This window comes from Sarcophilus harrisii, chromosome 1, assembly GCF_902635505.1.
Source record: "Sarcophilus harrisii chromosome 1, mSarHar1.11, whole genome shotgun sequence".
In the NCBI taxonomy this organism is placed as follows: domain Eukaryota; kingdom Metazoa; phylum Chordata; class Mammalia; order Dasyuromorphia; family Dasyuridae; genus Sarcophilus; species Sarcophilus harrisii.
The window spans coordinates 652189089-652201550 of NC_045426.1; the positions used below are offsets into that span (position 1 = coordinate 652189089).

The following is a 12462-nucleotide window of genomic DNA, read 5'->3' on the forward strand; positions in this document are numbered from 1 at the left end:
ACCTGGGGATACCTGTATATTAATACATATGACAGTACCTTCTCTCTAGAAACCCATAATCTCTGGGAGAGATCGCATGCAAATAATTACCTACAGACAAGCTATATATAGGACAAATAAGGAGATATCACAGAAGGAAAGCACTAGTATTAAGGAAGATTGAGAAAGACTTTATATAGAAGATGAGATTTCAAGTGAGGATTTGAAGGAAGCCAAGAAGCAGAGAGATGAGGAAGGAGAACATTCAAGGAATGAAGGGTAGCCCTTGAAAATTTTATATATAATTCCTTCCAAAGAAATATTAGCTTAAGGAATAAACTTATAATATTTAGGACAATGCATTAGTTTAAATCATTGGAATAACTATAATTTTTTGTTTTCATTATCTTACTTTGTAACCCTAAATTTCATTATTAAGATAAAAAGGGAAAATAGTAAATAAACAACTTTAGAAGTGATTTTCCAGAGGCTGAATTATAAGAACAATTCATCTTCCTTTGTCATTTTTGTCCTTTTCATTCAGTTACAAATGGAACAATATCCTTAGAAATTATTGGTCTAAATTGAAAATTACAAAATTGGGGAAGGAAGTTTGATGGGAATAATTTCAAATTAAGAATCACTTTGAAATAATGGGAAGAATTAAAACTAAAATTAGATTTGTTTTGCAGAATTGAGTCATTTAGAAATTTATATTGGCAAATTAGAATTATATGACAACAGAAACCCAGTTATGAAAGTCCTATGCTTCCAGTGATGTAGCAGGGTCAATTATTTAACCTTGTTGTGTTGTACTTTCAAAAGGTTTTTGTTTAGCTGTTTTCAATTGAGACTGACTCTCCATGGCCTCTTTTTGGGTTTTCTTGGCAAAGAATTGGGAGTGGTTTGCCATTTCCATCTCTAGGTCACTTTACAGATGAGGGCAGTATAAAGTGATTTGCTGAGAATCACATGGCTAATAAGTGTCAGGCCAGATTTGAACTCAGATCTTTCTGACTTAGGGCCTGTCATTCTATCCACTGTGCCACATAGTTGCCCAACAGCAGTAGGAAAGGAACAGACATACTCTTTTGGTGACAGCAGGGTCAATTATCTGAGCCTGTTGTATTTGGGGGAAAAAAAAGAGATGAGACCATAAAAATATCCCCTAATCTCAAAATCAAGGTGAAAATAAAACATGACAAATTCAAAATGTGTTCATGCATTTCTGTTTTTAATTTCTTTTAAGTATAATAAATTAGCTTATTTAAGTCATTAAAATGTTGCAGTCGTTTGTTGCAGAAAAGATACAGACCTGCATTGCCAGAGGGAGTCTATTCACTCCAGAGTTCCCTATGTTTATGGATTCATAAGTTTATCTCCTTTCCTTATTCCTATGAAAAGCTAAATATTGAAGGCATTGCCATGTGGAAGAGAGAGTAGATTTTTTTTTCTCATTGTGCAAAACCAGGAACAAATAAAAGAAATGAAAACAAAGAGGCAAATTTAGATTTAATGTAAGAATGAACTTCCTAGCATGTGAGCTATCATAACTGCCTCTGTATGTGCTAGGATCCTCTTCCTTTGAGGACTTCTAATCTCGTTGCTCACTGGAGGTTATTGTGGAGGGGTTTCTTACTCATTTGTGATGATGTACTAGATGACTCAGTGCCCCTTCCAACTCTGAGCATCTGTGATTTAGTAAAAAGACTGCTTGCTATATTCTCAAGAGATGTAGATTCTGGACCTGGGACAGCTGAAGGGTTAGTAGATAAATTGCTGATCCTGGAATCAGGAGGGTTTGAGTTCAGATCTGGTCTCAGATACCAGTTGCATGAAACTGGACAAGTCTGAGTCTGTATTCATTTGAGGAAGTCAGCTTACTCAGCTATAAAATGGGGATAATAACAACACTTACCTTATAGTTTTGTTTGTTGTGAGAAACAAATGAGGTAATATTTATTTTTTAAAAATCACTTAGCATAGTGCCTGGCACATTTATAGTCTACTATAAATGTTTATTCTCTTTCTTTTTCTTCTAATGTGAGCTCTTGTCACAATAGAAGTTTTGTGATTTTGTGCAAATCATTTCTGTTATGGACCAGAACTTGAAACAAGGTACTAAGTCCAATTGATAGAGACAATGCTTATATACTTAGTTCACACCTTTAATAGAGTTCACACATTAGAGTTCACATCTTTAGAAAGCATATATAAGCTAGGAGCCTCAACTAGAAGAAACTCTGGGAAATTAACAAGTCAGGATTCACTTTGGGAGCTTCACAAGTCACAGAGAACCCACAATCCCACTCTCAAAGGAGGAGACAGATTCATTCCATTTTTCCACCTTTATGCTGGCTGGAGGCTTTGCATTCGGAGGGAGCTAGAGGCTGAAGTTGGCAGAGGCAAAGGACAAGCAGCAAGAGCTCTCAGAACCAAGGAGAGAGATAGGCCTCTAAGAAAACTAACCTGGCTATTTTGAAGGAGACAATAAAGGATCTGAACTTAAACAGCTGGCTGCATTTAAGGTGATTATTATACTGAACTGAAAGGAAAGCTGCCTCTAGAAGCCCTCCAAGAAGCCTGCTCCCGGAGAACATTATATTTTAGAGAAGAAAACATTGCACATTTCAGTATTTTGAGCCTTCCTCAAACTGAGAGGGTTAAATAAATTGATTGGTAGGATCCTTTTCAGTCATACAATTCTATGGATTATACTGCCTGGAAATCAGAGGTGTCAAACTCAGGGCCCATAGGCCCACAAACTTTCCTAGTATGATTCAAACCAGAGTAAATATAATTGAGAAATGTTTGACAAAATAAATAAAAATGCAATACAATATAGATAATTTGTGATTTTCTAAATCAGTATGCTGCATGCAACAGGGTTCTGTTTCTTTTTGAGTTTAATACCACTGGTTTAGGTTCAATGCCTTGTCTTACATAGCTCAGTGAAATTATGAGTCATGCTGTGTAGAGTTACCCAAGATGGATAAATTCTGACAAAAGGTGATCCATCGGAGAAGGAAATAGCAAATCACTCTGTTATTTTTTAAAAAATTTTAATAGCTTTTTATTTACAAGTTATATGCATGGGTAATTTTACAGCATTGACAATTGCCAAACCTTTTGTTCCAATTTTTCCCTTCCTTCCCCCACCCCCTCCCCTAGATGGCAGGATGACCAATACATGTTAAATATGTTAAAGTATAAATTAAATACAAAATAAGTATACATGTCCAAATCGTTATTTTGCTGTACAAAAAGAATTGGACTCTGAAATATTGTACAATTAGCCTGTGAAGGAAATAAAAAATGCAGGCAGGCAAAAATATAGGGATTGGGAATTCTATGTAATGGTTCTTAGTCTATCTCCCAGAGTTCTTTCTCTGGGTGTAGTTGATTCACTTCATTACTGCTCCATTAAAACTGATTTGTTTCATTTCATTGCTGAAGATGGCCAGGTCCATCAGAATTCATCATCATATAGTATTATTGTTGAAGTATATAATGATCTTATGGTCCTGCTCATTTCACTCAGCATCAGTTCATATAAGTCTCTCCAGGCTTTTCTGAAATCATCCTGTTGGTCATTTCTTAAAGAACAATAATAGTCCATAATATTCATATACCACAATTTATTCAACTATTCTCCAGTTGATGGGCATCTACTCAGTTTCCGGTTTCTGGCCACTACAAAGAAGGCTTCCATAAACATTCTTGCACATACAGATCCTTTTCCCTTCTTTAAGATCTCTTTGGGATATAAACCCAGTAGTAACACTGCTGTCACTCCAGTATTTTTGCCAAGAAAAATCCATGGACAAAACTAAACTGATAAAAGAAGGGTGGCATCAGAAGAAGGAGCCTCCTAGGCTGGAAGGTGTTCAATATGCTACTGGGGAAGAGTGAAGGACAACTACAAGGATTTCCAATACTAATAAAGTGACTGGCTCAAATACAAAAGGAAGCTCAGCTGTGGATATGTCTGATGACAAAAGGAATACTCAGTACTGTAAAGATCAAAATTGCACAGGACCTAAAATTAAAATGTAAGAAATATGAGCCAAAATAAGCTGGATGTGGTCAAACAGGAGATTAAATATCAACATCATGAGGGTCAGTGGGTAACCATTATATATACTATTGTGGGCAAGAATCCTTTAGAAGAAATGGAGTAGTCCTTATAATAAATAAAAGGCTAAGAAAAGCAGGACAGAAGTGTAATCTCAAAAATGGCAATGATATCGTTTTTAACTAAGATAAACCATTTAACATCACAACAATGCGAATTTGTGCTCTACCTACTAATTCTGAAGAGGCCAAAGTTCTATTAGTTCTATGAAGACCTACAACATTTTCTAGAAACAACACCTCCCAAAAAATGTCATATTCATCATGGTGGGGACTGGAATGCTAAAGTAGAAAATCAAAAGATAACTAAAATAACAGGCAGGTTTGGTCTTGGAGTACAAGATGAAGCAGCACAGACACTAATAGGATTTTGTCAAGGTGACTTGCTAGACATTGCAGATATTCTTTTTCAACAACTCAAAAGGTGACTCTACACATGGACATGATCAGATGGTCAATATCAAAATCATATTGATTATATAGTTTGCATCCAAAAATTAAAACAAAGCCCTGAGACTAATTATATCTCAGATCATGAACTTCTTATTGCAAAATTTAGACTTAAATTTAAGAAATTGTGTAGGTATGACCTAAATAGCATTTTTTATGAATATGGCATGAAAATAATGAATAAATTTGAGGGATTAGGTCTGGTAGATAGAATGCCTAGAGAACCATAGATAAAGGCTCTTGATATTGTATAGGAAGTAGTAAGAAAAAACATTTCAAATTACAAAACAAATTAAAAATTAAAAATGACTGTCTGATTAGGATTTGCAAATAGCTGAGCAAAGAAAGAAAGGAAAAGATTTATCTAACTGAATGTAGAATTCCAGAGAGCAGAAAGATAAGGTTTTCTCAAATGAGCAATGCAAATAGAAGAAAATACAATGGAAAGGACAAATCTCTTTAAAAAAAAATTAAAGATATTAAGGGAATGTTTCATGCAAAAATTGATATGATAAAAGACAAAAATGGTATTAGAAGAAGAGATGGCAACAATACCCCATAGAACTATACAAAAAGTGATGAGATTCCAGTTGAGCTATTTATAATCCTAAAAAATGATGTTGTTAAAGTGCTATTTTCAATATGCCAGAGAATTTGGAGAATTCAATAGGGATCATTGGATGAGAAAAGATCAGTTTACATCCCAGTCCTAAAAATGCCAAAGAATGTACAAATTACTGAAAAGTTGCATTCATTTCTCATGCAAGTAAGGTTATGCTTAAGGTTCTACAAGCTACAGCAACATGTGATCAAATATAAAATTCTATGTCTTTCAAAGCCCTTCACAATTTGGCTCTCTCTTACCTTTCTAATCTTCTTATACTTTACTTCCCTCCAAATACTCTGGAAGCCAGTAACACTGATCTCATTGCTGTATCTCAAACAAGACATTTTCTCTTCTAACTGAACATTTTCTCAGACTGCCTCTTATGTCAGGAATTCTCTTTCCTTATCTCCACCTTTTAGTTTCCTTCAAGTCTTTTAACTATGGAGTGGTATCCTGGAGAGGTATCCTGGAGGATCTACTAGAGTTTATTCTCCTTAATCTGGGTGCCTTCCCTATAAGATTATCTTCAGCTAATCCTTATATATCTTGTTTGTACAAAATTGTTTGCAAGGTATTCCTCATTAGACTGAGAAGGAGAGCATTGGGAATTGGGAGGTGAGCTGTCATTGTCAAGAGACAGCAAGAGGACCAGAGTCATTGAATTGCAGAATACATGGAGGAAAGTCAGTAAACATTTACTCAGTGTTAAGTACTATGCTGAGATCTAAGGATACAAAGAAAGATAAAAGATATGTCCCTTCCTCCAGGAATTCACAATCTAATCGGAGAAGACTACACAAAAAAAGAAAATGGTAAGTAGAAAATGGAAGGATGTGAGTGGAGCAGTTACTTTGTGTTTGGATGGGTAATGATAAAGTCCATAAGGAATAAAGTGTAAGAAAACTGGAAAAGTAGGAAAGAAGCAGGTTCTATTTGTTTTGAAAGCCAAGCAAAGGATTTTTTATTTATTACTGGAAGTAATGAGGAGCCACAATGAGATCAATGAGTTTATCAAATAAGGGAATAATATGGTCAGACCTGCATTTTAGGAAGATCAGTTTGACATCTGAGTAGAGAATAGATTGAAATGATGAGAGATTTGATGATAGAAATGTAGATATAAAGAGACTAACCAGAAATCTATTTCAGTCCTTCAGGTGTGAGGCTCTGAGAAACTGTGCCAGATCATAGTGGTAGCAGTGTCAGAGGAAAGGCAGCTTATATAAGAGATGTTATAAAGATAGAAATGACAAGACTTGACCACTGATTTCATGGGAGGAAGTGAGTGTGAATATTGAGGATGATGCTTAGGTTGCAAGTTCAGATGACTAGGAGGATGATGGTATCCTTAACTATATAGTGAAATTAGGAAGAGGAAAAGATTTGCAGGGGAGGAGAGGGGAGGAGTTAAGACAATGAATTCAGTTTGGACATGTTGAATTTAAGATATCTTTAGGACATTCAATTTATGATGTGTAAAAGACACTTGAAGATATGAGACTAGAGTTTAGAAGCGATATTAGGACATGTAGATCTGAGAGTCATCTGCACAGAGATGATAATTAAAATCATGGGAGTGAATGTGATCACCAATGGAATGATAGAGAAGGGAGAGCAGGGGTCAGGACAAAATCTTGTAGGATCTTCACTGTTAATGGACTTGATGTGAATGAAGATCAGGAAAAGATAGGAAAGATATGGTCAGATAGGTAGGAGACCAGGAGAGAATAGTGTTAGGCACATCCAGGAAAAAAAGAAGGAGAAGCACTTGATAACAATGTCAGAGGTTTCAGGGAGGTAAAGAAGAATGTGGATTGAGAAAATACCATTAGAGTTGGCAACTAAGATATCACTAGAAACTTTGGAGAGCAGTTTCAGTTGAGGGATAAAGTCAAAAACAAGGCTACAAAGATATAAGAAAAGAGTATGAGGAAAAGAAGTAGATGTATTATGAATTTCTCATAGAATTTAGCCATAAAATGAAGAAGAGATATTAGGTGCTAATTAATGAGGATGGATGGATCAAGTAAAGAGTTTTTTTGAGGACTGAGGAAGACATGGTGGGTATTTTGTAGGCAACAGGGAAACAGTCAGCAGACAAAAAGAGACTGAAGATTTGTGAGAGAGTAGGGATGACATAGGGAGCATTTCTTGGGGAGATAGACTGGAATGGGATCACTTGGGCATGTAGAGGAATTAGGCTTGACGTGGAGAAAAAGATCACCTCTTCATGGGAAATGGGTCAAGGAAGAGATGAGGGCAGTAAGCATCTTGTTGATATGAGATGGGAAACAAAAGGGAAAAGGGAACCCTTTGTCCGTGGTCTCAATTTTATCAGTGAGGCATTTTTTATGAGGCATTTGTCAGTCTGGTGTAATCACAAGATCACTGGATTTGGATTTTAATGATTCATGTTTAAGGCTTGTTTCTGCCACTTTCTAGCTGTGCAGCTTGAATGACAATTCTCTCAGCTTCTGTTTCTTCACCCATAAAATGAAAGGAGTTGGACTGAATGATTTCTGCATCCTGCTATAGTTGTATCTCAGATTCTGTGGGATGTTGTCTTGCCTAGTCCTTCACTATATTCTCCTGGTACATAATTTCCTTTCATTTATTCTACCATTCAGCTGTCTTTTGGCTGATCTTTTCCTCAGATGCCAGGATCATCTCTTTTATTCCTGACTTTGATCATAAGTCATGCTACTTCTCGAAGCAGCCCATTATACCCTTGAGTAATCGTTTTTAAGATCCTGCAGGGCCTTCTCTTCTCCTTTGCAAAACATGGCCAGTGTTCTCATTCTCTCTTTCATTGACATTTCTCAGATGCCAAAACTACATTATTTTTCTCACAGCCTCTCCCTTACATGCATCTCAAATCTTGTTCCAAGTGTTCACTCCTTAAGTATGTATTATGTTATCCTTTTTCCATGGCTGAATCTTTTTCATAGTTTCTTCTTTCTATCATTCAAAATGATTCCCTGAAATCTTATTTTCCCAACTAATTAGATGTGAAGTACTATTGTGTTCTATTTATTTTTTGTTTTATCTTTCATCTTGATCTATCAGTAAGTCTTTGACATTTATAGCCTTCTGGGTCAGATTCAACTGCAAAATTCCAGATAGTATTTGTTAATTTGTAGTTTTCTAAGTCAATATATAGCATGCAGGGAATTTTCATTGCATTTGACACCACCACTGTTGTAGGCTTAGTTTAGAGCTTTGCACACAGTGCATATGATAATTCCATTAAAGTTATTGACTAATTTTCCTGTAGAGGAAATCCCTATCTATGTAATTCCCATGATTCATTCTCCATTTATCTGATTACATTATGCAAGTATGAATATATTAAATGTTTTACTCATATATAGTTGCTACAATTGAAAAAGGAATTTAGATTTTTCCACTTTGGTATTATCTTAGGCTCCAAAATCTTATAGAGCATTCACTATGTCAATTAATTCTGCATTTTGTGATACAATTTTATCTTTTTTCCTTTCGTCCATCTGTCCTTCCTTTAATTCATTCAACAATTACTTATTAATATGCAAAGTGCGTTGTATGTGCTAGTTGTATACTTTTATGAAGTTTATAATATTAACATGAGAGAACATATACACAACTGTGTCATATAATAATATAATAATATAGTGAATGAAAAATAATGATTATTTAATACATATATATATATATGTACATTCACACATATACACATTTATGTGAGGGGGCTAAGTTATGAAGGCTTTGTAAGCCAAATAGAGGATTTGATGTTTGATTCTAAAGGTAACAGGGAATTTATTGAATAAGGGAGTGATGTATTCAAACCTGCTATTTAGGAAAAACAGTTTGTCAGCAGGGTAGAAGATAGGCTGCACTGGGGAGATTCTTGAGGCAGGGAGATCAACCAGAAAGCTAGAAAGCTATTGTAACTGTCCATATGTGAGGAAATGAGGGCCTGTACCAGAGTGGTGTTAATATCAGAGAAAAGAAAATGCATTTATGAGAGATGTTAGGAAGATTGTGCTTCCCACCTCCAGACCTGAAAATCTATCTACTGTGCCATTTAGCTGCCCCACATCTTTCACATAGCTGCCAAAATAATTTTCTTAAAGTATATATAAGTATATCCATGCCATTTTCCTTGGTAAACTTCAATTACTTATTTTAACCTTTAAGATCCAATGTAAACTCTTTTGGCATGTTAAGTCTTTTACAACTTCACAAAGTCACAGAATTTTAGTGTTAGAAGAGATATTACCAGTCATATAATCCAGCCCATATACAAAAAAAAAATCTTCATTATTCCATATCCAAAAAGTTCAGTCTCAACTTGAAGACTTTCAGAAGGACTAAGCCCCAATCTCTCTCCCTTTCCAGTTACAAATTATTATCTTTCATGTACTTGCCCTAAGGTCCAGCCAAATTGTCCTTCCCCTTCTTCATACATGTCCACTACATCTCGAGTCTCTCTGACTTTTCACTGTCTGTCCTCCATACCTGAAATGGGTTTTTTCTATACTTCTAACTTCCTTCAAGACTCGTCTCAAGTGTTCCCTCCTACTAGAAGTTATTCCTGATCACTGCAGCTGCTTGTGCCTTTCCTTCCTGCAGATTACCTTGTATTTATTTGTACGTGTAATCTCTTTGATAAGAATACAAGCTACTTGAGAGCAGAAACCATTTCACTTTTGTTTTTGTATCCCTAGTAACTCCAATAGCTAACAGAATCCCTATCATATAAATGCTTGTTGCATGCAAGCTTAGGGAATGTCATTAACGAAGACACAAGACAAGAAAGTGATCCATTTTGTCTGGAACATATGTAGAAGGAAGTAGTAGGAAATAATGCCAGAAAGATATGAAGAGCATTGAAGTCAGGGTAGAGTAAAGAGTTTGAACTCTGTTCAGCAGAGGGAAACCATTGCAGGATTTTGAGCTAAAAAGAAACAGGATTTTGAGCTAAAAAGAAACATATGGGGAAAGCAACTTTAACTAGAGAGCAATTAAGAAGAAAATTGGTTTGACAGCAATAGAGAATGGGTTGGAGTGGGCAGAGAAAGTGTGATAGTAAGATTTGTTAGGAAGCTTTTGCCTTGATGTTAATTTCAGAGCTCACTGGCAGCAGGAATGGTCCCTTTAGGAGATCTACTGAAGGTATAGTATGATTTGTTAACTGATTTGGATATGGGATATGGAGAAGAGAAAAGGAGCTTAAAAAAAACCTCTTAATACTCCAAGTCATTATTAATCAGAGAAATGCAAATTAAGACAACTCTGAGATACCACTACACACCTGTCAGACTGGCTAAAATGACAGGGAAAGATAATGCGGAATGTTTGAGGGGATATGGGAAAACAGGGACACTGATACATTGTTGGTGGAACTGTGATCCAACCATTCTGGAGAGCAATTTGGAACTACGCTCAAAAAGTTATCAAACTGTGCCTACCCTTTGATCCAGCATTGTTACTATTGGTCTTATACCCCAAAGAGATCTTAAAGAAGGGAAAGGGACCTGTATGTGCACGAATGTTTGTGGCAGCCCTGTTAGTAGTGGCTAGAAACTGGGGAAACTTTGTGGATGCCCATCAATTGGAGAATGGCTGAATAAAATGTGGTATATGAATATTATGGAATATTATTATTTGGTAAGAAATGACCAACAGGAGGATTTCAGAAAGACCTGGAGAGATTTACACAAACTGATGTTGAGTGAAATGAGCAGGGCCAGGAGATCATTATATACTTCAACAACAATACTATATGATGATCAATTCTGATGGACCTGGCCATCCTCAGCAATGAGATGAACCAAATCAGTTCCAATAGAGCAGTAATGAACTGAACCAGCTACACCCAGCGAAAGAACTCTGGGAGATGACTAAGAACCATTACATTGAATTCCCATTCCCTATATTTTTGCCCACCTGCATTTTTGATTTCCTTCACAGGCTAATTGTACACTATTTCAGAATTCGATTCTTTTTGTACAGCAAAATAACGGTTTGGTCATGTATACTTATTTTGTATTTAATTTATACTTTAATATATTTAACAGGTATTGGTCATCCTGCCATCTGGGCGGGGGGAGGGGAAAAATTGGAACAAAAGATTTGGCAATTGTCAATGCTGTAAAATTACCCATGCATATAACTTGTAAGTAAAAAGCTATTAAAAACAAAAAAACAAAAACCTTTAATAAAATTTTGAGTGTTGGGGACAAGATGATGTGTCCTTGACAGAAACATAAGTCAAAGAATTGATTTTTAGAGAAGGATGTTAAAATTCTGATTAGAACATGTTGAGTTTGAGATATTGACTTCTCTGTATATATGTATTTTAAAATGATGTTATGGCTTTTAGTATTTTCAGATGGATTCATTACCTTAGAATATATAAACATCTTGCAATTGTTTGGATTATTGAATTGGGGTGAGACTAAGGAACTTTAATACATTTAATCCAGATGAGTAAAGAGAGTTGCAAAAATCATTTGTACTTGGCTTTGGTATTTTGACTATGTGTTTGGCTGATTGGGAATTTGGAGTACTCAATACAAAATATTGAAGACACACTGAATATTCGACTTAGGATTCAGTTCATCTCCTTACTCATGGGGTTCACCTTTCAGAGATAACATTCTCTCTTATCAGAGGTATCACTTTGAGCAGATGGTTTTCCCTGTCTGTTTGAATCTGCACATACTCATTTGTCTGTTCTCCTTTTTTCTTTCTCTCATTCATAAACTCTGAGTTTAAAGCAGGGAAATGCAGGTGTCTTCTCATACTTTGCAAGCTTCTTTTTACATGTACAACTTGGAGAAGTTAAATGTAAAAGCATTGCTCAGCAGAAAGTCACATTTTCCTGGTACATATATTAGTGAGATAATAGGACCAGATATTTGCAGCTAGAAGGGAGAGATCTTAAAGGTTGGTCATCATGCCCTGTCTCATTTTACACTTGAGGAAGTGGAAGCTCAGAATGGTTAAATGATTTTACCAACATTAGGCAGGAAGTGCCTAATGTGAAATTCAAACCCAGGTCTTCCTGGATCAATATTTAGCACACTGGTATTTTTTTTTTTTTAACTTTGATCTGAACTTCAGGATTAAACTTTGACTTTTATCTAAATGTTTTCTTTCCTTGATAGCATATCCAAATTTTTTACCCAAAAAATTGTTCTGGAAGCTACAGATACATTTTTAAAAGTTTCTGTTCGGTTTCTCAGGAAAGCGTGGAGAAAAACCAAAAGAAAATGGCTTTACATTAGCCTTGGCATTGTTGCTAATCT

The 12462-nt window shown here is 35.6% G+C and overlaps 1 protein-coding gene across 4 annotated transcripts in view; it reads left to right on the forward strand.

The window, feature by feature from the left end:
- Nucleotides 1–12462, forward strand: part of RFX2 (regulatory factor X2) — a 146128-nt gene that overhangs the window by 69319 nt on the left and 64347 nt on the right. The gene's annotated exons all lie outside the window — the stretch shown is intronic.